This window comes from Mus musculus, chromosome 9, assembly GCF_000001635.26.
Source record: "Mus musculus strain C57BL/6J chromosome 9, GRCm38.p6 C57BL/6J".
In the NCBI taxonomy this organism is placed as follows: domain Eukaryota; kingdom Metazoa; phylum Chordata; class Mammalia; order Rodentia; family Muridae; genus Mus; species Mus musculus.
In genome coordinates this window covers 89,158,112-89,184,182 of record NC_000075.6, presented here as the reverse complement: position 1 = coordinate 89,184,182, position 26,071 = coordinate 89,158,112, and the positions used below count along the sequence as shown (strand labels likewise).

The window sequence follows — 26,071 nt, the reverse complement described above, 5'->3', positions numbered from 1 at the left end:
AAAACAAAAGGAAAATGTAATTTTTCTTCAAATGTCATCTTAGGGGAGGTACAGGAGGAAGGCCTGTTTAAGCAAGATCTTTAAATCATTGTGGTAGAGAACCTTGGAATTTCCACTGCCTAGAATGGAATGGCAAAAGCCATATTTAAAACCAAGCAGAAGTACTTATGATAGCAAGTGAAACTGGGTCTCTAAAATGCAATTTTCTACAAATGCCAAGGCCTAACCATTCACTAGGGAGCAAAGAATAGAGAATTGACATCTATGCACCAAGCCATTAGCTCAACAAGCTCTACTGAACACTTGCCGCAGCCAGGTCCTAAATAATGGAGTCTTGGGTCATTAACACATCTCTCAGAGTGTAAACCAACAACAACAACAACAACAACAACAAAATGGTCTTTTCTGAGAAGACTGACACAAAAGTTGGCTTTTACAGATAAACAAAATGTCGCCAATGAGAAAGTGTACCCTTGTGAGGTGCACCAGTGTGCTTCAAGTATGGTTTGTGATGAGCTAAACTGTGGACTGTAGTGTATGGATGTGTTAGGAGAGGGGAATCCAAATCATGGTAGCCTTGAGTACCAGGCTCTGAGTACTAACTAGGTTGTGAGCTGAAAATAAGAGGGACATTTGAAAGGTCTAAAATAGGACTGCAACATGGTTAAATCTGTATTTTAGGACTGCTATTTGCACAACACTATTTCTAGTAGGTTGGATCCTAGGAAAACTGGTATTATGAGGAACAGACTCATATAAACCCTACATTGAAAAGAAAAGTATAGCATCTGACTTTCTAAGTTCAAGTTATTCCACTACACATAAGGATCTCAGTTGCATCTATTTCCCTAACAAATGTCATAATTCCACTTTTTATTTACAGGTTCATAACATTCTGGCTATGTATCACGTTTCCTTTATCCATTTTAATGTTGATGGAGATCTAGGCTAGGTCTATTTTCGTCAAGTATAAGTATTGTAACAATAAACATGACATGTAGGTATTTCTGTGCTATGTTGACTTAACTTACTTTAAATATATTTGTAAGAGTTACATAGGAGGTTGATATGGTCTTGCTAATTAATTTCTGAGGAGCCTCCATACTTATTTCCATAGTGGCTGCACGGGTTTGCTTTCCTGCCAGCAATGAATAAGGGTTCCCCACATCCTCTCCTGTATTTGTTCTCATTTGTTTTCTTGATCATAGCCATTCTGACAAGGATGAAATGGAATTCCATAACTGTTTTTGTGTCTCCCTGATGATACTGAATACTTCCCCAAGTACTCATTATCCTTTGTTATTTCTTCACTGGGAATGGCCCATTCAGCTTGCTGTCCCATTTGCTTATTGGAGTGCTCTGTTTTTTATGTGTTTCATTATTTTCAGGTTCTTATATATCCTAGATATTAATGACCTGTCTTATATGAGAGTTTTCCCATTCAGTAGATGTCTCTTCATTCTAGTGTTGCTTCCTTTTCTGTGCTGAAGATATTTCATTTCATGTAATCTCTCATTTGTCAATTTTTAGAACTATTTCTTGTTGTATTAGATTCCTTTTCTGAAAATGCTTGCCTGTGCCTGTATCTTCAAGTGCTTTACTTAGATTTTCTTCTAACAATTGCAAAGTTTCTTGTCAAAGACTTTAATGTCTTTAGTTCATTTTGAATTGATTCTTGTGGAGGGTGAGAAATAGAAATCTAGTTGTGGTCTTTTATGTGTAAATTGTTTCCCCAGAACTATTTGTAAATGAGACTATTTTGTCTCCAATTTATATTTTGGACAGCGTTTTCCAAACCAAGACGACTATAACTAAATGGCTTTATTCCTGACTCATCTATTGTAGCCTAACTATTTTGTTAGTACCATGCTGTTTTTTGTTTTTGTTTTTGTTTTTTTATATTCAATAACTATGTAATGCAATTCGAGGTGGAATATGTGTCATATCCCATACTGTTGTCTCTACTAAGGACTGCATAAGTTATTAAGAGCATTGTGCCTCCATATGAGGCTTAAGATTTCCTTTTCTTACCATTAAAAATTTTCCTTTTCTTATACCCATGGGAAGAGATACAGAGACAAAGTGTGGAGCAGACACTAAAGGAAAGGCCATCCAGCGACTGTCCCACCTGGGGATTCATCTCACATACAGTCACCAAACCCAGACAATATTGTGGATGCCAATAAGTGCTTGCTGACAGGAGCTGTGTCCTGAGAGGCTCTGCCAGTGCCTGACAAATGCAGAGGTAGATGCTCTCAGCCAACCATTGGACTGAGCACAGGGTCCCCAATGGAGGAGCTAGAGAAAGGACCCAAGGAGCTGAAGGGGTTTGCAGCCCCATAGGAGGAACAACAATATGAACCAACCAGTACCCCCCAGAGGTCCCAGGGACTAAACCACCAACCAAAGAGTACACATGGAAGGACCCATGGCTCCAGCTACATATGTAGCAGAGGATGGCCTAGTTGGTCAATGTTGGGAAGAGAGGCCCTTGGTCCTGTGAGGGCTCTATTTCCCAGTAGGGGACTACAAGGGCCAGGAGGCAGGAGTGGGTGGGTTGGTGAACATGACCAGGAAAGGGGATAACATTTCAAATGTAAACGAAGAAACTATCTAATAAATACAAAAACAAAATTTAAAAAACCTCTATTCAGGTCATACAGCAATGTAGATTTCCTTTTCTTATTCTGTGAGGAATGTCATTGCCATTTTGATGAGGATTTTTTTAAATATGAAGATTGCTTTCAGTGACATAGCAATATACACAATATTCTGCCTATTAACGGATAAGAGGTAGTTCTGTCATCTCGTGTCTTCCTCAATTTCTTTTTTTATTTTCTTACATTTTCATTGTAGAGATCTTTTACCTCCATGGGTAAGCTCATTCATAACAATTTTTAAACAATTTTTATTAGATATTTTCTTCATTTACATTTCAAATGCTATCCCAAAAGTCCCCTATACACTCCCCCTACCCTGCTCCCCACTCCTGCTGCCAACTTCAGCTCCTTGGGTACTTTCTCTAGCTCCTCCATTGGACGCCCAGTGTTCCATCCAGTAGATGATTGTGAGCATCCACTTCTGTATTTTCCTGGCACAGATATAGCCTCACAAGAGACAGCTATATTAGAGTCCTATCAGCAAAATCTTGCTTGCATATGCAATAGTGTTAGTGTCTGCTAACATTATGGTATGGATCCCCGGGTGGGGCAGTCTCTGGAAGGTTCTTCTTTCTGTCTCAGATCCAAACTTTATTCACAACAATTTTAAAAAATCTATAATGAATGGGATTTCCCCCAACTTTGTTTCCAGTGAGTTTGCTATTTATAAATAGGAAGATGGGTTTTTTTTTGTATGGTGATTTTTATATCCTGCTACTCTGCTGAGAGTGTTTGTACTTTGCTGGTGGAATCCTTGAATCTAGTAATCTGCCCTTTTTTCCCTTCCTATTTGTATCCCCTTTAATTCTCAGAGTCCTTCCAGTAAATTCTTTTGTCACTGCTGAGTAACCAGATCAAATCAAATATAACAGATTCAAATTCAGTGCTATTGGAGGAATAAGCTTTGGCTCCACTGAGAAAAGTCTTGAAAGACGGAAGAAACCACTGCTCCTTGTGGAATATCGAGGTGAGAGGTGCAATGTGCTGGCTAAGTTGACAGTGTTTTCTCCATCCAATCCCCCTGCTCTCTTCTGTTGGTGGATAAAACCAAACTGCACCTTGAATTGTATTTCTGTATGGCCTTGGTATTACTTCCCTTAGAATTCCTTCTTATTCCTATGTTCACAACATAAGACAACAAATCCTTTCTCTTTTAGCCTCACTGCTGAGACATCATCATTAGCAAGGTAGTTTAGAATTCATCTCATGTTTAAAAAAGAAAAAATTCCCCCTCGATTTGTACCCTCCTGTAGCTTCACCACATTCTAATACTTGTCCCAAGAATTTACTATATTATTAAATCCTTATGCTCCCATTTCCTTTAAATTCAGTCTGGAGGTTTTATATCCACCTATTACTAAAATTCTGCTCAGGAAGATGTGGCTGGTCAACAGGGAAGTGAGAGGCAAGAAGGAAAGTTGATAACTTCTATCTGTAGAGATGAAGCACTCATCCAAAGCTTGGGCTTGGAAAAATGAGATGGAGAGTGAAGTCTCAGAAAATAGCATTCCCCTCTGGCTAGAATAAGGGCCTCAGCCATTTGTCTATTCCTGCCATGATATTCCAGAGAAAATTCCAATTTATAGGGAACCATTATTTTAATGATCTGATCGCCAAAGGGAAGAAAAGAGGTTGTTTTATTTAGAATACTTTTAGTCTTGTCAGTACAGTTATCCATAAAACCTTTGGGAGGTATTTATCTATCTAGTCAAGGGTAACTTCCAAAGGAAATCCCCTTCCTTTGTCATCTCAGGCACCTAGTTGTAGGTAGATTTAATCGCCATATGTCTCTACCATGAGAAAATCTTGGGGGTTTCCAGAACCCTTTCTTCCCACTTCTCGTTTCTCATGCCACTTTAGGTATCACATATTTTTAAGGAGCAGGGGTTGGACATAAAGCAGAAGTCCTAAACACTTAGCCAAGCCTCCCACCGAGGGGACTTTTCTATCCTTAGAACTGAGTTTCACTTGCAGATCTTAGTTTAGATGTGAAGAATTAGTGATGAGTGGTAAATTCTATCATTTCGTTGTGACTATTCTATTCTGCCACCCCTGGAAACTATAGAGGGAGGAGGAAGTGTAAGGGCTCAAGGCAGTGAACCTTCCAAGTGTGTAAAGCATCTACTTCTCTAACCATCCTGGCATGTGTGAAATATTATGAAGAGATGCTTTTGTTAGTCCCTTTGGCACTGGACAGCTTAGACAGAGGATGCCAAGAATCTCATGCCGGGAGAAGGAACAAGCTAGGACCATTGGTTAAACCAGAAGAAGGACTAATTTTCTGGCAAGAAACGTACCATATCACTTTTAAGGAGAGATTGGAGCTCAGAAGGAGGAAATAACTTGACCAGCACTTCCCAGCTATAGATACTTCTTGACTTTGTTTAAAACTAAACCTCATAGGATTCTGAGGATGGTCTTGGTGGAGGAGTCAGTAGACTCCAACATCAACAGGCTTTCATAGCGTGCCATCTTGTGGTGCTCAGTGGGAATGCAGAAGAGAAGCCAGGACAACCTTCATGGAAAGCAGTCCAGTAGGGTTGAAGCTGAAAAAAAAATTAAAAAGAATTTATTAATCTTTCTATTCTGCTTTCCAGTATTAATTGTGTGTTGACTATGCATTGTAGAGATCAGTGCTGGTCCCCAAAATCTGGCTGCCCGCAATGAGGAGACCCTTGGTGATGAGAAAATCATCACATATACCAAGTGATGCTATGTCAACTTGCTCCTTAGTTTAAAGTGATTGGTCAAATAAACAGGTTGGCAGCTTGTAGCTGGGCAGAAGAGAGGTAGGCAAGTCTTCCGGTGCGGGGCTCTGGGTCTGAGGCAGAGTATAGCAGGAGAGAAAAGACAAGAGGAAGGAAGAAGATGCAAGGGGTAGGTGGAAAGTGAGAACTTGGCAATGAGGGCCAGACATTTGGAAAGGAGTGGGCCATGAGAAACACGGCAAGTTGTCCCTGAGGGTCATTGACTGGAAAGTAGACTGACTAGCATAAAGGGTGGATATCTGCCCAGCGCTGCTTTTAAGGTTTATCATAAATTTTAAAGTTCTGTGTCTTTATTTGGGAGGTAAATGATCAAAAGTGGGGTAGAAACCTCCAATTAATTTTTCTACATTAACTATGTCTTTAATTGAACTATTAGACAAACATGACTGGTTAGTGGCTGTCTTAGTTACTTTTCTATTTTTTGTGATAAAACACCATGACCAAGTCAACTTGTTAAAGAAAATATTTAACTTAGAGGATAAAGTTTCAGGGAGTTAGAATCCATGGCCATCATAGCAGGGAGCAAGGCAGCAGACAGGCAAAAATGGCCCTGGAGCAGTAGCTGACAGCTCACATTTTGATGTGTGAGAGAGTGATCGAAAAAGACCTCTGTGAAGTAGGCATTTAAACAGGGTTCTTTAGAACCATGTAAGCAGATGAGAGAAAACTAACTTTGTAGTTGATCGTTCTTAGATCAAGAACATTGGCATTTAGAATAACCCACACTGTAGTCCTGATCTTGTCTGAGCAGACTCGCCTAAGTAGCAGATGTTGGCTGTCATGGTATGATTATGAGTTCACTATGCAAGCTCTGTGACTTATGGCTGACCCGTACCTAGTTATGTTCAGGCCTGAGTGCTGAGTGCCAGTATACTTTGAGACTTTGCCCAAAGTACATGTCTATAACTACAGAGCGATAATAGTATTGGAATTTGAGTATAATGGGGAACTGTTGTGACACCAGAGGTATGATATTACTATCCATTTAGTGCTTTTGCTTCAACTAGACTGGTTAATATTTCTCAAACTATTTTGTGTAAATACTTACAACTGCTGTATTATTAGAATTCTTTCTTTCTTCCTTCCTTCCTTCCTTCCTTCCTTCCTTTCTTTCTTTCTTTCTTTCTTTCTTTCTTTCTTTCTTTTTGAGACAGGGTTTCTCTGTGTAGCCCTGGCTATCCTGGAATTCACTTTGCTGACCAGGCTGGCATCGAACTCAGAAATATGCCAGCCTCTGCCTCCCGAGTGCAAGGATTAAAGGCATGCGCCACCACACCAGGCTTTAGAATTATGTTTTATCATATATTATATTTTAGTCTACAAAGTATTTTGACTTTATAATTTAATGTGTTTGTATATGCATATGTGTCCGTATATGTTTGTATTTCCTCCCTCAAGATTGTGCTTCATAGACATTCCTATATATAAATACTGTAACACTATGTCACAAACATACCAAGAAATAACTAAGGTTCTCTGTATTGAAATTATTAACCTCAGAAAATTGGAGTGGCTTCACAGTGGTGGGATAAATTATGATATAAATCTTCCACTATAATGTGTGCCTATTTTCATTTTTAACAAACATTCCCGGTCATTTTCTTACTAGGTATACTTTATTCATTAAAATGTAGGTACGTCTCGTCCATATATGTGAAGGTTTAGAGTGTGTACCTACTCCATATTGAAAATTTAAATACAAATTTATGATTTATTCTGAATTGTAGATATCCCAAATAGGTAACATTATGACCCACATCTCTTTGGAGTTAGGTATCACCCAATAAGTTGATTATTTTGTTCTGAATGACTGATCGCTATTTCAACAAATGAAGTAGAGAATCAGATGAATTAGGCTGGTGAACTAATTAGAGAGTCAGTAACTATTTACAGAAATCCGTGAGCATAGTGTTCGTATATGGTGAACAAAAAGAATTGTATGCAGAGGTAATCGTTCTTCTATGCGTGTAGAAACATGGTGCTGAAAAGATGTATTAACCCTTCCTGCTGTTTTCACGTGTGATGTGGTTTATTTATCCTGACACTCCTTCAGAGAGCTATAGCTTTCTTGATGAATTGGGCAAAACCTAAATATAAAGAGGTTCATATTTGTGAAAAGCTAATTAACCAAGATGGTAGGTTACCAGTGTACACGTCAGGATGTCTCAAGTCTGTAGAAGTCCTAGGCATTATCTACTTTATGACATCAAATCCATGGTCACTTTATCACAGGACAGATACTGCTACATCACTGTCACATTTCAGCCTAGTCATTGCAAGGAAGTACCAGCACTTCTCGCCAGCTCACAGATGCTTAGGACTGGGATCCTTATCCTCACACCTGGCCTAAAGCCAACTACGAATAGAGAGATCTTTAATTGATATCTGATGGAAATACAAATGTTACCCTCAAAAGTTCAGAGACCTTGTGAGCCACAACCTGGGAGAGTGACACAAGTACTCAGAATATCTACCCAGTTTTTAGAGCCCCCATTACCCTTGGAGCAACTCTCACATAGAGCTGAGTTAGAGGACTTGAATGGCCAGCAGGATCCAGATGCTCCTCTTCCTTATCACTCTTCTTTTTAATCTGGATGCTGCAAAGCCCATGAGTACAAAAGGAGAAACGAGGCACAGGGCACTTATTATTGTTTTCCAGGAGTCAATAAATTATTGCATGTCAAAGGATGAATGGATCAATATAGTTACACCATGTCCCTTATACTAAATTCACTTCCCTGGTAAAATGTATGTGTTAAAAAGCTAAAATTCTGTGTTCTTTATGATGAATGCAGAATCAGAATGTGTCAACTGATGGAGGTTGAAGTACGCTTGTGAGATGTGATGAAGAGATTTTTCAGTCCTTTTGGGCTTCAAAATGCTTAAAGGAAATGATGATAATATGTGGTTTCATCGTGACATTTATTTTAATGAGGAGAGTGAGATGTCTTGATAGTATAGGTGCTTGTCATTGCACCAGATATTCTGATTCTAACCCCAGAACCCCAAATAATGGAAGGCGTAACTAGACACCAACAGTTGCCCTTGGATGTGCTCCCTCCCAAACTGAATACATGCACTAGGTAGTTACACATTAAACCATAGACCCTTATGTTGCTTTATATTCCCATCCTCTAGAAAGCAAAAGAAAAAAAAAGGAAAAAAAAGCTATTTAGTTTTCTAGTCTTTGCCTATACTCACCATCAGGAAAGAGAGCCCAATAGTAAGTAGCCTAACTAAATCTAATCACATGTACTGACTCAGCATACTTTTATCGATGTCAAGATTGCTTGTGTAAATAAATGGTGCCATGAGCTGACAGTGACTTTCTGTCCCTCTAGTTTTACCTCAACAGTCTACTGTTACACCCTTCTCAACTGATGACCATCCGTGTACAAAATCCTCATTGACCGTAAGAAATCCTCTTCCTTTATATAAGAGAAAATTACTTTAATGATTCCCTCATGTTTTTATGACTATAGCACACTTGAAAAAGTAAAGTTGATTAAGTGTTTCATGTATTAAATATTTTATTTAGGAAGAGAAGGAAATGTAATTATATCAGATTGGTGATTTAACAGAACTGTATCAGGTAGTGACTTTGAGTCAGGGCAGATTGTCTTCTGGACAATAATGTTCTGCCTTCGATACCAGTATGTAAATTTCACTCAGAAGGTGGCAGGCATATCATTCATGTAGACTTGAATGTTTATATAAGCGTTTACTCCGTTTATGGCTTCTAGAGCCTGTGGTTTAGGTTGAATCTGATTATGTTCCCCAAAGATGGGTGTAGGGGAAGCATCATATGTCCTAGCATGGCATGTTCAGGTGCCAAGAAGTTAAGACATAAGGATGCATGCAAATTATTGGAGTACTTCACAAAAGGGGTTAGTATCACTAAATAGGTTTTAGCTTCACCCTATTGTAATGTAACTTGGCTAACCTTCAGTAGAAGCCAACGCATAAGGTTGCCTGATGTGGTATTTAGTCAGCAAATATGGGAAACACTCTAGTTTTTGTCACAAAGTAGGCATCTTGAGGTATTATGTGTCAGTATCACATAATATACTAATACGGAGCATTTCCCCTGAGTCTCTAATAGTCAGTAAGAGTCAGTAGATTAGTAAGAGATTAGATTAGCTCACCATACTTAGTACAATTACGTCCTGTCAAGAGGTGAACCAAAGCGTGGTACAAACAGGATTCAGTATACTCTAAGTCTCTTAAGTGTTTTCTTTCCTGTATGTTACAGGTGGGCTCCAGAAAACGCCGGAACAGTATGTATCCTGCAGTCAGTGTAGACATGTGTTAGATATGAATTGTGTTAATACTGGTTGTCTTTTGCCTGGTTGCACCACAGGGAGCAAATTGGCATGTATTGATTGAAAAATCAGATGTTTGTTCTAAAAAAAAAAAAGTGGTGCCTCCAGTGAGAAATTGTAGCCCTGTGTGTACAGCTGCTGCTTCCAGCTGTGACCTCTTTAGTTTGGTGTTTTGTGCAGGAGGCTGCATTTAAACCTATCTTATCTACACAGATATCCAAGTTACTCAACCCAATTTCCAGGGAAAATGTTTTGAAAAAATCAGAATATCAATTTACTTATGTGTTTAAAGTTTGCCACAGTCACATGTGGTGGGTTGATTTGTATTTTTCTAGACAGATGAATAAACCAAGATTCAGAGTAAATGACAGAGATCTTTAGATATGCAGTGCATCATTAGATTTAACACAACAGAGGGCATTAAAAACAAAAAAGAAACAGGGAAGAATTTCCAGTTTTCCAACATCTGCTTGTAACTCAGTGCTACAGGAATCCCAAAGACTGCTGTGACTGCCACAGTGCTCAGAAGACCTGGGCAATGTAATTCACCTGCCTACAGACTTTATCAAGTAGGAAAGAAAAGCCCATGTTTTCCTGCAGATTACTGACTCTGAACTACACTGAAATTGGCTACATGTATATGAACTGAGGTCATGCTAGACTTGGTTGGTTCCTTCTAGTAAAACCTGGTGAAAAGCTTTAAAGTATTGATGATATTTAGCATGAACACAAAGAAGAAAACAACTAAGGCAAAGTATTCACTAAGAACTCTGGTCACCACCTAGATACTGCCCTATGCTATCTAATTTTTTAAAAAGAATATAGGATATTTTTGTTTTGGTTTTGTTTGTTTGTTTGTTTTTCTTTTTGAGACAGGGTTACTGCGTATCCATGACTCTCCTGAAACTGACTATCCATCTGTCTGTCTATTTGTCTATCTATCTATCTATCTATCTATCTATCTATCTATCTATCTACGTATCAATCTATCTTCGTGGCCTGGACCTCACATAGTTCCATCTGCCTCTGAGTACAGTGTACTGTTAAAAAAGAGTCAACTACCACATCTATGGAATACACATACAAAAGTGAGGTACATTATATGCTCCAAGAGACTTTCCTCTCAGTAGTGGCCAGTCTCCATAATTTAAGTGTGAATACTGAAGTTATATATTCAGTAGCGAACTACATGACTCTATCATTATTTCAAGTGTTTTCTGCAGAGTTCATCTATAGTGTTAGCACTTTGCTACACTGTTGTTTGATTAAGGGAAACTAGTGTGAGAATATGAACTAGCCCAGTTGTATCAGTGTCAGTACATGAGTAGGATGTCCAGGACCCAAAGTCTGTATCCTAGTTCTACATAAAATATTCTCAGGATAGCTTCATCCTATTAATACTTATCCTAGAGACGTGAAGGAAGGAGAGACACAAGTTCAAGTTCATTCTTTTCTGTATGCTAGACTAGAATAGACACCTTTCCTGAAAAAAATTAAAAAATAGAGAAGGTCAGACTGGTGAGGGAGACATGACAAGGTATGGTGCACTCTCACTGCCTGGGAGGCAGTACAAATATCTAAGCAGAAACTAAGAAAGGCCATATAGATGGGCAGTGAGGATGTGACCTACAAAGTGATGTGAACACACACTGCCTATTATGTTACCAATGTACCAGGCTGCTGTTCTTGTCAGTTCATGATGAGGACATGTCCAGGCTTGGCTAGTTGAAGGGAAGTTTCTGTTCAGTCCATCATGTGACAACTTGGTCTTGGGTAACTTTGAAACTGAGCATTTTTTAGAAAATACCTTAATGTGGTCCTCTGATCAAGAAATCACTCACTGAAAGGCACCAGTCAGGTTGAAGTTCTTAGAGGAAGACCACATATTTCTTCTACATTAGGGCCCGCCTATAGCTTCTTAGGTAAATAGGGAAAATAAATACATTCTCTGTTGCCCATGTGTAACCAACTGAAACCTCATGCTTCCTGGATGCATTCATATGTTGGTAAGTCTTCTGTCATTTAATAGACACCACAAAGCAATTCTATGTGCTTTTCCTGGAAGGGTAGCTGTGTGTGTGTGTGTGTGTGTGTGTGTGTGTGTGTGTGTGTGTGTGTGTGTGTGTGTGTGTGTAATTGTATATCCATATACATTTTTTTGAACTAAGATTCATAGGGTATCAAATATATAGCACTGTAGTGAACATCCATCACTCAGAACTGAGAGTCGATAAATTCCAGTTTTTATGTTGCTCTAAGAGTGATATGGATTCTGTTTACAAGGTACAGCACCAACATAACAGAGACCTGGTGCTCTTCTCTGTACACTGTCTCACCTACATGACCTTATGACTTACCTACACCATCAGTGTAATGCATGCTGGTGTGCAAGGCTGAGTGATATTTCAAAAGCACCACTGTACCTCTGATGATGGTGCCTGAGGAATGGTTATGAGACGGAACGTGCAAACATAGACACATTACTGGTTTTCTCTGCTTTTTCGATTTGGATTTTGCTTGTTTGTTGTTTTTTGTTTGTTTGGTTTTTTTCAATGAAGCTGACACAACTTATCTCTGTTAATGCATTCCAAGTATTTACAATCATAAGAAATATCCATCACCAGAATGCTGCTGTTACTGTGGATACTGAAGAACATCAAGCCCCAACTTGCTCATCCACACAAACACCACAAAACAAAAGAAAAGGTACTGAGGCAATAGAATAACTTTATTAAATTATATCCAGTTGTTGTAGATCATAAGGTATGATACAAGGGGAAAAAAGGTGACCAGCATAGAAACATTTTCTTCTGTAGATGACGTAAATTTGCATACTTCATTAGGTTAAATTCAACCACAGAATTTGAAAATGGATATAAGACTCACTGTTTGTTCTCATTGAGCAATGAGAGAGGGGAAAATGAGCTCAGTCCTGTCTGTGTCACTGTCACTTCACCTGCTGCAGACAGGAACAGTTGAGCCACCCTCTCTATTACCTGTTCACAGACACCTGTAATGTGGATGGATTGAACATCAACTGTCTCAAGAGTGACCCTGTGATTATCAAAAGTGTGGAGAATGAAGACAGACTTGAAATTAGATCACAGCATTTCTGGCTGACCCCTTGGCAGTGGGTCCCTGGAGTGGTGTGCTACACCCTGTGCTTGGGAGGCTTAAGGGAATGGGAAAGAAGAGTAGAAACAAGGAAATGGTAGGAGGGATAGGAGGTTTCTGTGGGTTTCTTTTTCTTTCAACAGCATCAAGGTGATCCCTGACAGGTTGTGTATTCTTGGCTTCTGGCTCTGTCATTTGAAGGCAGTCTTTCACACTTAGCACTTTTCAGTCTATGTCAGTTTGTGCCAAATGGCTGAGCCTGCCACTGTGGTTAACAGATCTCCCTCCATGGAAGCTGTGCCAAAGGCACTTTCCCAGTTTGTAGTGAAAAGGAATGTCTGTTTCAGCACTGCAGTTTGAGTATGGAGTGCAGACTTGATGAGAACCACAGTGTACGGAGTTTCAGGCAGAGATTCAGTACCACACAAGGAAAGAAAGAGAGTGCTTATGTCCAGCTCACCTTCTTGGACAGTCAAGGATGTCAGCCCAAAGAATGGTGGCGTTAACAGTGGCCTGTTCTTGGGGCTTTTAGAGGCATCCTTGGTTTAGCCTCCAAGATGCAGAGACTGGGTTTAAGTGTTCTCCTAACATACTGCCAATGTTCCTCAGAGTAAAAGATGCTGACTACTGCAGGTCAGTTCTTCAGGAAGCCGTCTTGCCATAGGATATTTCCTTTGTGCTGTCACTACTCCAGTCTTTCATTCTTGACATGGTCTGACCTGTCCCATCTTTCCTGGGGACATGAGATTATAATCTAAGGAATCTCTGTCCTCCTAGTAGCTTCACTATAACTTTTGTCGTAGGTTCACAGCCTAGGCTCCTCAGAAGTATGTTTGCTTTTCTCGGATTCTCCCATTCCACAGTTGGTTTCGGCCTTTTTAAATAAGATGTATCTGTATAGTGTCTATCTGCTTCTGAACCCTGAGTCAGAGATACAGGATTCAACTTCCAGTCCCACCTTTTCAGTCTTCCCTCTTATCACCTCTTACCCCATCCTTCTCTAGCCACTTCTCATTTTTCTTGGTTGTCATGTTGTCTCTGGACTATATGTCTGCCAACTATGGAAGCATCTGTACTCCCTTTCAACTGTTGCATTATTGTTGATGCTGCAAACTTGTTCACCCAGTGTGACCTAACTCCCAACCATGTCTCCAGCCTCGGCCTGGGGTATATCTTAGGTCTTTCTCTATTCACTAAATGTTTCCTCTTCACAAAGCTCATTAGATTGACAAGATTACTGGAAGAGAACAGAAAAGAACCTTTCTCAAGGAACGTGCCAGGATATGCAGTGTCATTAGGCCATCTGGGTTAGACCTTTACTCTATGAACAAAGGTCAAAGACTGCTGGTGGGCAGCAAAGGCTGAAGAGGGACTAGTGATTATCCTGTGCTCAAAAGTCATCTCAGGAACTGTTATCTCTGATTTTGATCATAAGATTTGTGTTGTGGGACCAGTGAGATAGCTCAAAAGTAAGGCACTTGCTGTAAAGACTGAAGACAGGAATTTGAACCTAGAACCTATATGGTTTACTGAAAGAACTGGGTACAAAAGGTTCACCTCTGCTGGATGGACAGCCAGTTACTGAGCCTCCCAAATAGAAGAAATATTTTTAAAAAAAAGTTTTTGAAAGATTTATTTCATTGTTACATTATGTAACAGATTCTTTCAAATTACTTTAGATTATCGTTTCCTAGAGAGCAAATTCTGTTCCTCACTTTACTATAGTGTCTGCTTAGATCCATCACAACTCAAAAACCAGATCAATGCTGATGACAAATACTTTTTGTAATCAAGCTCCTACTCATTGATCAGGGACACAGAACAGACTTGGGAGTTGAACTGTGACCCCCAAGCCAGAATATCAGAGTATTTGAGCTTGCAAATGAAGAGCACCTGTGCCAAGTTTTTGTTACATTTTCTACCAATAAGGATTTAGGAATAAAGGCTTTCCTTATGAGGTTGACTATGTAAAGTGATACAGAATATAGGTTTTACATTCTAACCAATCAAATCCACTTGTTATTCTGTAGTTAGAAACAGCCATTATGTTTTGGAGAACATAGGATGAATAACGGGAGTTGTGGTTAAGAAAAATCATGTTCTGAAAAAATGACAGTACTTGAGGCAAGTTTCTTTTGCTTGTTCTCAACAAGTTCTCTCCAAATCCTTTCTTTGCCTCCATTTACCTTCCCAGAAGACAGTCCAGCTTTATCCCAACTACCTCGTTTCCTACATTTAGTTACATATACTAAGTCCATGCACTTTTACCCACATCAATAAATAATAAGCAGTGCCCGGAGCTGACTGTTACTCTGTGTTCCCCTACTGTTAGCTAAATGTGGTGATGGTACACCTTCAGAAGAGGACGAGGAAAAGTCATCACTGAGGAGGGTTAAGGTAAGACGGGCTTTCCTTCCTCTAAGGAAGAAAGCTTATCTCATTGGTTCCCTTATATATCAGTGGGTATCACATTGGAGTCATGACACTAGCCAGAAGCATCATGGGTATTAGAGCATTTACTTAGGAAGAGGATGGAATGGAGGAACTGTACCAACTTGGTCTTAATTCAGTACATCACAATGTGGTGCAACTTTATGTACTGAATTATGAGGCTAATCGCTTTCAAGTGGGTTTCTCCAGTTTATCCTAGTCCTCATGTTTGAAAGAATATACCAACTGAACACTCTCCACCCACATGCTAGACACCGAAAGCTTCTAATGCATCAAACTTTGGGTCATGTACTCAAGTTAGTTCTAAACCCTGGGCACTAGTAATAGAATATGGATTACTGAAAATACAAGTTTTCATATGTGATAGAGATTTTGGGATCCTCTAGAGGCCTGACAGGTTTGTTTGGTCTACCTATGAATCAGAAAAAGTATGAAAGATACTGGTTTTGTCACAAGTACAAAGCACCGTATAATTTGTGGCAACCTCAAATAATGTATCCATTAATATAGTCATCACTTGACTGTGATTTTTTTTTATCCTTACTGCAATTACAACACATATATCAAAAACTTTGTATATATTTCCCTGCATGATTATGGAATATAATGTATTTTCCCCCTCAATTGCAGGTAGTTTCTAAAAGAAGCAGACAGAGTACGTATTGCGGAATTACTAAGATAAGAATTGTTGTAAACACTAGTTGTGTTTTGTCTGATGCAACACTGTGATCTAAGATGGTAACTGATAATTAAAATTATGGTTCTCATTGTGTGTGTGTGTGTGTGTGTGTGTGTGTGTGTTTGTGTCTGTCTTGTGTGTGTGTGTGTGTGTGTGTGTGTGTATGTGAGAGAGAGAGAGGGAGAGAAAGAGAGAGAGAATGTTTTAACAAAAAAAGAGAAGAAAAAACTTATGGATATATCTGTGGTCATTGAGCTCTTCAAGGTACAATAATCCCTATGAAAGAGTTACAGCATTTAGGATTTGCCTGCACGATATCAAATCTATAAGGATCTCAAGTACTATCCTGACTGCTATAGTGGGTAGAAGTCCTAGACTGTGACATTTACCAGGCAGCAGTCAGTTTTGAAAAGTATAGAAGCACACATACTTATTTTCAGGTGACAGGGCCTAAAAATGAAACACAGTGCACGGGAACAGAAATGTAGAGTGGTTGTGTCCCAACTGGGTTTCCCATGGTTCATTCTAATAAGGTCAAGAGAAAGGCTTAAGGGGTAGACCATATTAGCATGGACAAAGGGCAAACCAATTTAGGCACATGGTCAAGTATTTTGATCAGTGCTGTCTCATTCTTTAGGGAATTTAGGAAATTTTAGTTTATGAGACAGGTGTGTGTGTGTGTGTGTGTGTGTGTGTGTGTGTGTGTGTGTGTGTGTGTGAACTTTCTGGCCCACATCTCACACAGCTCCACTTGCCTTAGCCTGTTGAGTGCTGTTACTTATTAAGGGAGTACACTACCACACCCAAAGTGAATATACCTTTAACAGTCAGATACACTCTATGCTCCAAGAGTTTTATCTCTGAATGATAGTCAGTCTCCACGTTCTTAATGTTAATACTGAGTAGATACATATTTTTAGCAGTGAAGCATGTAACTCAATATTATTTCAAGTGTTTTCTGCATAGTGCAACTACAGTTTCAGTACTTTGGTATGCAGTAGTTTGATTAAAGGGAGCTATTGTACTAATATGGACTGGAGCTTCAGCCCAGTTGTCTCAGTACATATTTAGCATGTCAGGACCCAAAGGTTGTATCGTAGTTCTACGTAAAATGTTCTCAGGATAGCTTCATCCTATTAATACTTATCCTAGAGAAGTGAAGGAAGGAGAGACACAAGTTCAAGTTCATTCTTTTCTGTAAATTATATGCTAGACTAGAATAGAGACTTTTCCTGAAAAAAAAAACAAAACAGAGAAGGTCAGACTGGTGAGGGATGTATGACCAGGTATGGTGCACTCTCACTGCCCTGGAGTCAGTACCCATATCTAAGCAGAAACTAAGAAAGGCCATACAGATGGGCAGTGAGGATGTGACCTACAAAGTGATGTGAACACACACCGCCTATTATGTTACCAATGCACCAGGCTGCTGTTCGTGTCAGTTCATGATGAGGACATGTCCAGGCTTGGCTAGAGTAACTTTGAAACTGAGCCTTTTCTTTTAGAAAATACCTCAATGTGGTTTTCTGATCAACAAATCACTCACTGAGAGGCACCAGTCAGGTTGAAGTTCTTAGAGGAAGACCACATATTTCTCCTAAGCTAGTGGCCTCCTATAGCTTCTTATGTAAATAGGGAAAATAAATGCATTAAAAAAAAAATTGGAATCACAGGACTTGAGCCACCAAAGCTTAGTCCTTCCTTGCTTCATAACATACAAAAAGATTAGTATCACATTCTTTTAACAATTTTCTGAACTGTCCCACATGGAATATGAATAAAGTATACAAATGTATGGAAAGGTAGATAGAAATAAATATATTTACCTTACATGAAGAAAAATAAAGACATTCTCTATTTCCATTTGTAACCATCTGAAACCTCACCCTACCTAGATTCATTCATATGTAGATGACTCTTCTGTCATTTAATAGCCACCAGAAGACAATTTTATAATATAAGTGCTTCTTCGAGGACTAACTTGTTCAACTGTCTGTGGATATACACTTGTAAATGAGTAACCAATTAAAACCTCACCCTACTTAGATGTATTCATATGCATCTCATTCTTCTGTCATATAGCAGTGTTTTTCCTTGAGGGCTAGCTTGTATAAGTGTGTGTGTGTGTGTGTGTGTGTGTGTGTGTGTGTGTATACACTTGTGTATGAGTAACCAGCTGAAACCTCATTCTACCTAGATTTGTTCATATGTAGCTGGCTATTCTATCATTTAACAGACACCACAAAGCAATATATACTTGCATGTCCCTATCTTTTTAACTGAGAATTGACATAGGAGTATAACTATGTCTAACATCATAGTGAACACAACTCAGAAATGAGAGAGAGCATAAACTACACTATATAAAAGTAAAATATACTATATCATTACACTATACATATGAACAAAATATACTATATAAATTACACTTTATTTACAAGTGTTTTATAAAACATAGTGCATATGTACTTTGTACTCATATATTTTGCAATGAAGCCTCATAGGGAGTCAAATATAAGTATCCTAGTGAAAACCACACAGGAGTGAATGAGTATATAAATGTCACTTTGTTTATATTGCTCTAAGAATTAATTGGATTCTATTTACCAGGTACAGCCCCAACATTACAGAGCGCTGGTTCTCTTCTCTGTACATTGTCACACTGACATGAAGTTATGACTTACCTACACCATCAGTGTAATGCATGCTGGTGTGTATAATACACCACTGTAGCTCTGATGATGGTGCCTGAAGAATGGTCATGACATGGAACGTACAAACACAAAACCACTGCTGATTGCCTCTGTTTTTCTGCCATGAAGCTGACATCATTGTCTCTGTGAATGCATTCCCAGGCTCACCTTTCTTGAGAAATAAGTTTCGGAGGGGCACTCTTCTCCCAGTGGATGCTGCACAATGTGACTTCACAGATAAAAGTTATAAAGGAAAACCACAAGACAACCTAGAAGGTACAGTGGAAATGAAAGCCTGAATCATGTTTCATAGTTGTAGGGCATACTGTTAAGATACATGAAAAACTGTAAATATACTAGTACTTTTCTATGTAGATTCTATTAATTTTCATATTTCATTAGTTGAGAGTCACCACAGAATTTGAAAATGGATAAAAGACTCACTGTTTGTTCTCATTGAGCAACGAGAGAGGGGAAAATGAGCTCAGTCCTGTCTGTGTCACTGTCACTTCACCTGCTGCAGACAGGAACAGTTGAGCCACCCTCTCTATTACCTGTTCACAGACACCTGTAATGTGGATGGATTGAATGTCAACTGTCTCAAGAGTGACCCTGTGATTATCAAAAGTGTGGAGAATGAAGACAGACTTGAAATTAGATCACAGCATTTCTGGTCTGACCCCTTGGCAGTGGGTCCCTGGAGTGGTGTGCTACACCCTGTGCTTGGGAGGCTTAAGGGAATGGGAAAGAAGAGTAGAAACAAGGAAATGGCAGGAGGGGTAGGAGGTTTCTGTGAGTTTCTTTTTCTTTCAACAGCATCAAGGTGATCCCTGACAGGTTGTGTATTCTTGGCTTCTGGCTCTGTCATTTGAAGGCAGTCTTTCACACTTAGCACTTTTCAGTCTATGTCAGTTTGTGCCAAATGGCTGAGCCTGCCACTGTGGTTAACAGATCTCCCTCCATGGAAGCTGTGCCAAAGGCACTTTCCCAGTTTGTAGTGAAAAGGAATGTCTGTTTCAGCACTGCAGTTTGAGTATGGAGTGCAGACTTGCTGAGAACCACAGTGTAGGGAGTTTCAGGCAGAGATTCATTGCCACAAGAGGAAAGAAAGAGAGTGCTTATGTCCAGCTCACCTTCTTGGACACTCATGGATCTCAGCCCAGAGAACAGTGACACTAACAGTGGCCCATTTGCTACCTCAGTTTATCACCTCAAGATAACATCCTGCAAACGTGCTTGGGGATCTGGTCTTGTCAGCTTGACTCTTGAGATTAATGGTCACAGTGCCCACAAACTATTATGGTCATTTCGGAGTTTTATTCTATGGTAGAGCCGATCTCTCTGCTGGTGGATGGCCTTCTGTGCACTCAAATGACCACTTCTACTATGGTCCTAATGATGCAAAATAAGCAAATTCTGTCCCTGTAGCTCCTTAGTTTTATCAGAGTGCTGTCTTCTTGGTATGCATATCTTTAGCTTGGAACAGCCTATGCTACTAAATTTGACTAGCATACTAAGTGCTTGAGTCAAAGGAGGTTAGAGGTAGACATCTGTCTTGGACCCTGTGACTTAATGGGAGAGAAAATGTCTGTATTCTGGCCCAACTTTGGTGCGTTCTGAGGTATTCTAGGTTCATCCTCTGAGATGCACAGGGTGGATTCAAGAGTTCCCTTATATTACTGCCTATGTTCCTCAAGATAAAGGACATTGACTCCTGGGATTCAGCCCCCCAGGCACCTATCTGACCACAGGATGTGCCTGTCTGTGTGCTGTCACTACTTGAGTGTCTCACTCTTGGCATGGTCTGATCCATGTGTACATGTGGTTATAATCTAAGTCTTTTTCCTCAAAATGGGTTCATTATAGTTTTTAGTAGGCTTATAGCCTAACCCCCTCAGGATATCTGCTTCTCCTGGATTCTCTCAGTATGCAGAGTGGTTTGGTACCAAATTTCAGTAATGCTTATAGGCTTAATGAACATTGTCTATGGACCAGATTGTGAACCATGTGTGTCTGAGACACAGGATTCTGCTTCTAACTCCTTCCCATTTCAGTCTTTCCTCTTATTACTTCTTGCCCTATTCTTCTCTATCCACTAATTGCCATGTTGTCCTGTGATCCCGTTTCTTTTTACCTTATTGTTGACGTTGTGTACTGGAACACACTGTCTACACAGTGTGGCCTAACACAGCCATGACCCCATCCTCAGCCCTGGGATAACTAGGTGTTTTTGTATTCACTAAATGTCTCTCCCTCACAAAGCTCATGAGACTGACAAGATCACTGGGAGAGAACTGAACAGAACCCTTCTCAGATACAATATGACAGGAAAAGTCTTAGTATGGCATCTGAATCAGACCTTTACCACATGGACAGGTACATCCTCGTTTGTCTTTAGGTCTTCCCTCTGTTTAACTTGCCTTATGAGCAAACAGTCCAGCAGCAGCAGAACCATATTGTTCATCAGGTTTAGTAACATGAATTAAATTCCTACACTTTTTCCCACATCAAGTAAAGCCCAGTGTAAACAATAAGCAGTATTGTTCACTTCTTGTCCCCCTAGTGGTAGCTCAATGTTCTGATGGTGCAGCTTTGCCAGTGGACAAGGGGAAAGGAGCAGTGAAAATGGTGGAGGTAAGAAGGCCTTTCCTTTCTCTCATCTAGAAAACTTACTTTAATGGTCCCCTTATGGTTCAGTGGGTATCACAAATGAATCCTGACACTGATCAGGTATATGACCTTTTAAAGTTTCTCATGTTTTAAAGATCTCACTGGCTGAGCATTTAATATGCATATCCTGGGCACATGGAGCTTTCTTTCAACACATCAAACCATGGAGAATACACTTAAATTATTTCGAACATAGGTCACAGAAACAGAAAACTTCTTAATGAAAGATACAAGTTTTCACAGATGGTATGCGATATAGTTTAGGGACTTTTTCATAGAGGCCAGACTCTGCCTTTGAAACATGAAAAAACATGTGAAAGGTCTTTTTCAGGAAGTACAGAGCTCCAGCTCTTCTGTTTCGTCACTAAATAATGGATCCATTAACATAATCTCCACATGATTGCTCCTTTCTATCTTGACTGCAACTAGAAAATGCCAATGGAAAGACCAAAGACTTTAGCAGGCACTACTCAACAGGATCTAAGCCTTAAAATATTTCATTTTCAATTACAGGCAACATCGAAAAAACGAAGATGTGGTATGTATTATGGAATCACTCTCTAAGACACATTTTCGATGGTAATTATGTAATACTTTGTCTTTTGTGTGATGGACAACTGTGATCCTAGCTGCTTATTGATGATGTTATTGTTGTTGTTGTTGTGTTTTTTAAAGGATTTTTTAAAACATTGTAAGTCATAAATAACGGCCATGTGTCTGTGGTTACTGTGTTCAACTGTGATTCCTTTATTTTAAAAGGAGTCTTTGTTCATCAAGGCATGTCTAAATCTTTTTTTCCCCCAGAAAAAGACCCCAATTATCCAAACCACTTTCTAGTAGAAAATTTATAAATTAAGAAATCATAATACAGTTTAGCTACAAAAATATGCTCAAACTTCATCTGTGCCATGCAAGGCCAGGCTGTATGCTTGTATTCCTTCATAGATGAAAGAACCTGAGTTCAGGGATGATTCTGAGACTCCTTAGATGTACATATCAAGAGACACTTATTACCCAATCAAGAAAAGTTCCAACTTCTGGCATCTGCCTTGCCACGAGACAAATTGATAGGGCTTTGAAACTCTACCCTGGCTGCTGCAGAAGTCAGAAGCCCATGGTAGTGTGTCATTCAGCAGGCAGCCGACAGGCACAGCTCTGGAAGGTAGAGAAGCACACGCTGCTTTTCAGGTGACCGAGCCTGGAAATTAAATTCTGTACATGGAAAAGTGGGGGTGGCTATGTCCCAACGGGGATTCTCCAGTAAGCTCTGGAGAAATGCTTTAGCAGACTAGATAACATCAGAATGGGCACAAAGAGCCACACAGTTTAGGAGCAGTGTCCACTAAGAATTCCAGTCTTCATTAGCTTGATCTATGCTGGATCATTACTCCAGCAATACTTTTCATTTCTTATTTTGTATTTTATTTTTAATATCATTATATTAATTTTGATAAGATAATGCAATTTGTTTTGTCATATTTATCCCTTATAACTCTCTACACATACTCATTCTCCCTTTTCAATTTTTCTTAAATGCATATCCTTAAAAAACTTTTCTAGTCCAATTTATGCCAAACATGTATAGGGGCATCCATTGACACTTGGGTTGACCTTCAGGGGCAATATCTTTAATTAAAACTGCCCTTCTCTCAGACAAAAGCCATAAACTACCAATAACTTCTTAATTAGGTATGAGAAGGGCTTCTGAACCTCTTCCCTTCAAGCCACAATATTGTCTTCCTTGACTTTGTGAAGGTCCTATATGAGCATCCAGCAATATACATTTAAAGGAGAGCTAGACTCTGAACATCAAGGATACTTTGTCCTGGGTAGTTAAATTCCATGTTGCCTTTTCTATTTTCTTCTCCGTGGGTTTACATAGTCATCAGAGAAGAGTGTCACCAGATATCCTCTTGTCCACGTTTGTATGTCTTCATGCTTACGCTTTCACCAGTAAGGTGATGGGTTAAGAGGAGCTATTATGGGTTAGAACAGGTAGCTTCGTTGGCTTAGTTCATACCTATCATATCCAAAACCCTGAGTTTCATCCCAAGTATTCCATATAATGCATCCATGATGGCACAATCTGCAATCCATGGTTTAGAGTTTTGGATGCAGAAAAGTCTAAGTTCAAGGTCATCTCTTTCCTTTTTTTAATTTTGTTATTTTTTTGTGTGTGAATTTCACATCATACACCCCAATCCCACTTATCTCCTTCTCCCATAGTACCTCCCCTCCACCCTTGCTCTAACACACAACAAAGAAAAAATATTGTGGAAGTTGTAGTGTGTCAGTGTGTCCCATAGTACACCCTTTTGTCTATACTTCTTTGCTTACAAATATTCATTGTAATGGCTTATTGACATGCTCCTGGCTTCTGATACTCTATCTGAGGTTCCATTACTGGAACATACCGTTTATCCTCTGGGATAATCTATTGTTGCCGAGTGTCCTGGAGATCCTGATGTTTTGTATCTATAGGACCAGCCCCTTCATGCATGTCAGCAGTTGATTGATGGGGTAGATGTTGGGTTGAGCCAATTCTAAGTCCTGAAGGCCTGGCAGGTCACTAATCTGTTCAGCCTCCCAGCTGTCCCCCTCTACCATACCCAGGGACAGCTCACCAGAAAGCCCTGCAACCAGAGCTAGCTCTATCCTGCTGTCCAGGTAAGGTACAAAACCCCTCTCCCAAGTGTTGCAGTTAGTGAGGGACATGGTCAGTTCTCCCACTCTCATGACCTGAGGTGGGGGCAGATGTTCCACCTGCCTTAGATGGCAGAAGAGCAGAGAGGAGGGAGGGTGGCATCTCTCCATTTTCTATACCACAGTCCATCAGACAAGAAAGCAGGGTTGGCTCTCCTGCATTCACACGTTCCAGGCTGTCTTACCTGCAAGCCCCTCATGCAGGGCCAGCTCTACTGTGCTGTCCAGGCAAGGTACAGGATCTGCTCTCCTGAGTGCTGCAGCAAATGTAGGGGCAGGGATAGCTCTTCTGCTTTCATGACCCCAGGGCCAGCTCTTCCACCTGCCATAGATGGTAAGGAGGGAGAGGGAGGAAGGGTATCTCTCCCTCATCCACACCGCTATATTGGGAGGTGAGTAGAGCCAGCTCTCTAATGCTCCTGTCCGCAGCAGTGGCTCACAGTCTTCAGCCATCAACATGTCCCCGGGCAGTGACCCACACCAGAGACATTTGCCTGGCCTTTGGTGGTAACAGATCCCTGATGCTGCAGGGCCAAGGTGGCAGCACGGACCCCACTGTGTTCCCAGGTAGCATCTCTGACTACTCACATCAGGCTGCTCCTCATTACCCTCAAGTCTCCGGTTCAGCCTCTCTTCATTGTGCCCTCATCCTTCTGTTTCTCGTTCTCTTCTACTTCTCTACCACTAACTAGCTCCTCTTAGTGGTGCCCAGTGTCTCTGAATGTCTAGGATCATCTCAGGAGTGGTCCCTAGAGTGTATGCCCCACTTGTGTGTTATGGCACTGGGATTAGCTCCCTGTCCAGGCTTCATGGCACTGGTCTGGTGGTCATCACAGGCTTGCTTCTTGCCCAGCTGCCTGAGTGGCCCAATATGAAGGTCATCTATCTCTGGCTCACACCAGCCCAGGCCCGCAGTCCCACATGGAGTTCTGTCTGGGCCTGAGCATTGGTGCTGGCACTAGAATGATGCTCATCTCAGACTCACTGTTTTCAGTGAATGTTGGACTACTAATCATTCACATGTTCATAAGTCAAAACACTGAGTATAGACATAGCTTCTCTCTTCTCTGCCACCTGCTGACACACAAGTGACATAGCAGTCACATCTTCAGTGCCTCGGTATTCCTTTTTTCATAATGAATTTTAAGCCAGACTAGGGTAGATGCCTTTTTCTTCATCACCGTTGTCATCATCATCACTAGAAATGACTAATGATAACGACAAGGACGACGACAACAACAACATATCTGCAAAAGGTCTATTGATGGAAGGAGAGTTTGTAGGAACTAATCTTCCCCTTGGTAGGATGACCACATTCCTGAATAGACACAAGCCCATGAACATATGATTGGCACTAACTGAACTTGGTAGGTTTTTAGAATAAAATGAAAAGGACTTGAAGTAGGTAAGGAGTGGAGAGATAGAAATGGAACCAGGAGGAGTTGGGGTGTAGGGTTGGAATAAATAGGATCAAAATACATTTTATGGGGTTCTCAATTAAGAAAATATTTTATTAAAAATTTTGATGAGGAAACGATAAGCAGACCCAATGAACACTCATTCCTTGCGTATGCGTAGCCACGTACTCATCTCACGTCAACTCATGTTGAGGGTTTACACAAGTTTGACCAACTTTTTTTGTCCAACCTTCACGTGACAACTTGATTTAGAATGACTTGGAGTCTGAGGCATCACAGAAGGCATGCAAGCATAAATTGCCTATCGGTGTGGGTATTTGATGGTCACTGACTGAGAGGAGCCTGACAGGCTAAAGACACTGGATAAAGGATCTATTCTATTTGCTGGTTAGGAGCCCTTCTACAAACTTGGAAATTCATATATTGAGTCAGAAATCAAAGGCAGAGCATCTATTTCTTTGGTTATTTCTGTCAGGGAGTATTGCCAGGGCATCATGGCTAAAACTAGAGATTAAAAAACCAGAGGAGATATATTCTCCTTAACTTCCAAAGTACAGTGATATAATATATTTTGCATAACATGTCAAATATTC

At 40.1% G+C, this 26,071-nt stretch overlaps 2 long non-coding RNA genes and 1 other non-coding gene across 3 annotated transcripts in view; 1 reads left to right on the top strand and 2 right to left on the bottom strand.

Moving 5' to 3' along the window:
- Positions 1 to 5,022: 5,022 nt before the first annotated feature.
- Positions 5,023 to 6,171, bottom strand: Gm40544. Its single transcript, XR_870989.1, has 2 exons — positions 6,101 to 6,171; positions 5,023 to 5,206 (listed from the first exon to the last, which is right to left on the bottom strand). It is a non-coding gene; the product is annotated as a predicted gene, 40544 (long non-coding RNA).
- Positions 6,172 to 6,295: 124 nt separating this feature from the next.
- The window catches only part of 4930579C12Rik (RIKEN cDNA 4930579C12 gene), a 64,779-nt gene continuing 45,003 nt past the window's right edge, over positions 6,296 to 26,071 (top strand). The window contains exons 1-9 of the long non-coding RNA NR_168074.1: positions 6,296 to 6,394; positions 8,770 to 8,840; positions 9,681 to 9,705; positions 12,343 to 12,456; positions 15,197 to 15,261; positions 15,946 to 15,970; positions 18,850 to 18,963; positions 21,251 to 21,321; positions 21,871 to 21,895. This is a non-coding gene — a long non-coding RNA (RIKEN cDNA 4930579C12 gene). The remainder of the gene's footprint in view (positions 6,395 to 8,769; positions 8,841 to 9,680; positions 9,706 to 12,342; positions 12,457 to 15,196; positions 15,262 to 15,945; positions 15,971 to 18,849; positions 18,964 to 21,250; positions 21,322 to 21,870; positions 21,896 to 26,071) is intronic.
- Positions 25,057 to 25,184, bottom strand: Gm26423. The gene has a single exon (XR_003948514.1). It is a non-coding gene; the product is annotated as a small nucleolar RNA SNORA17 (small nucleolar RNA).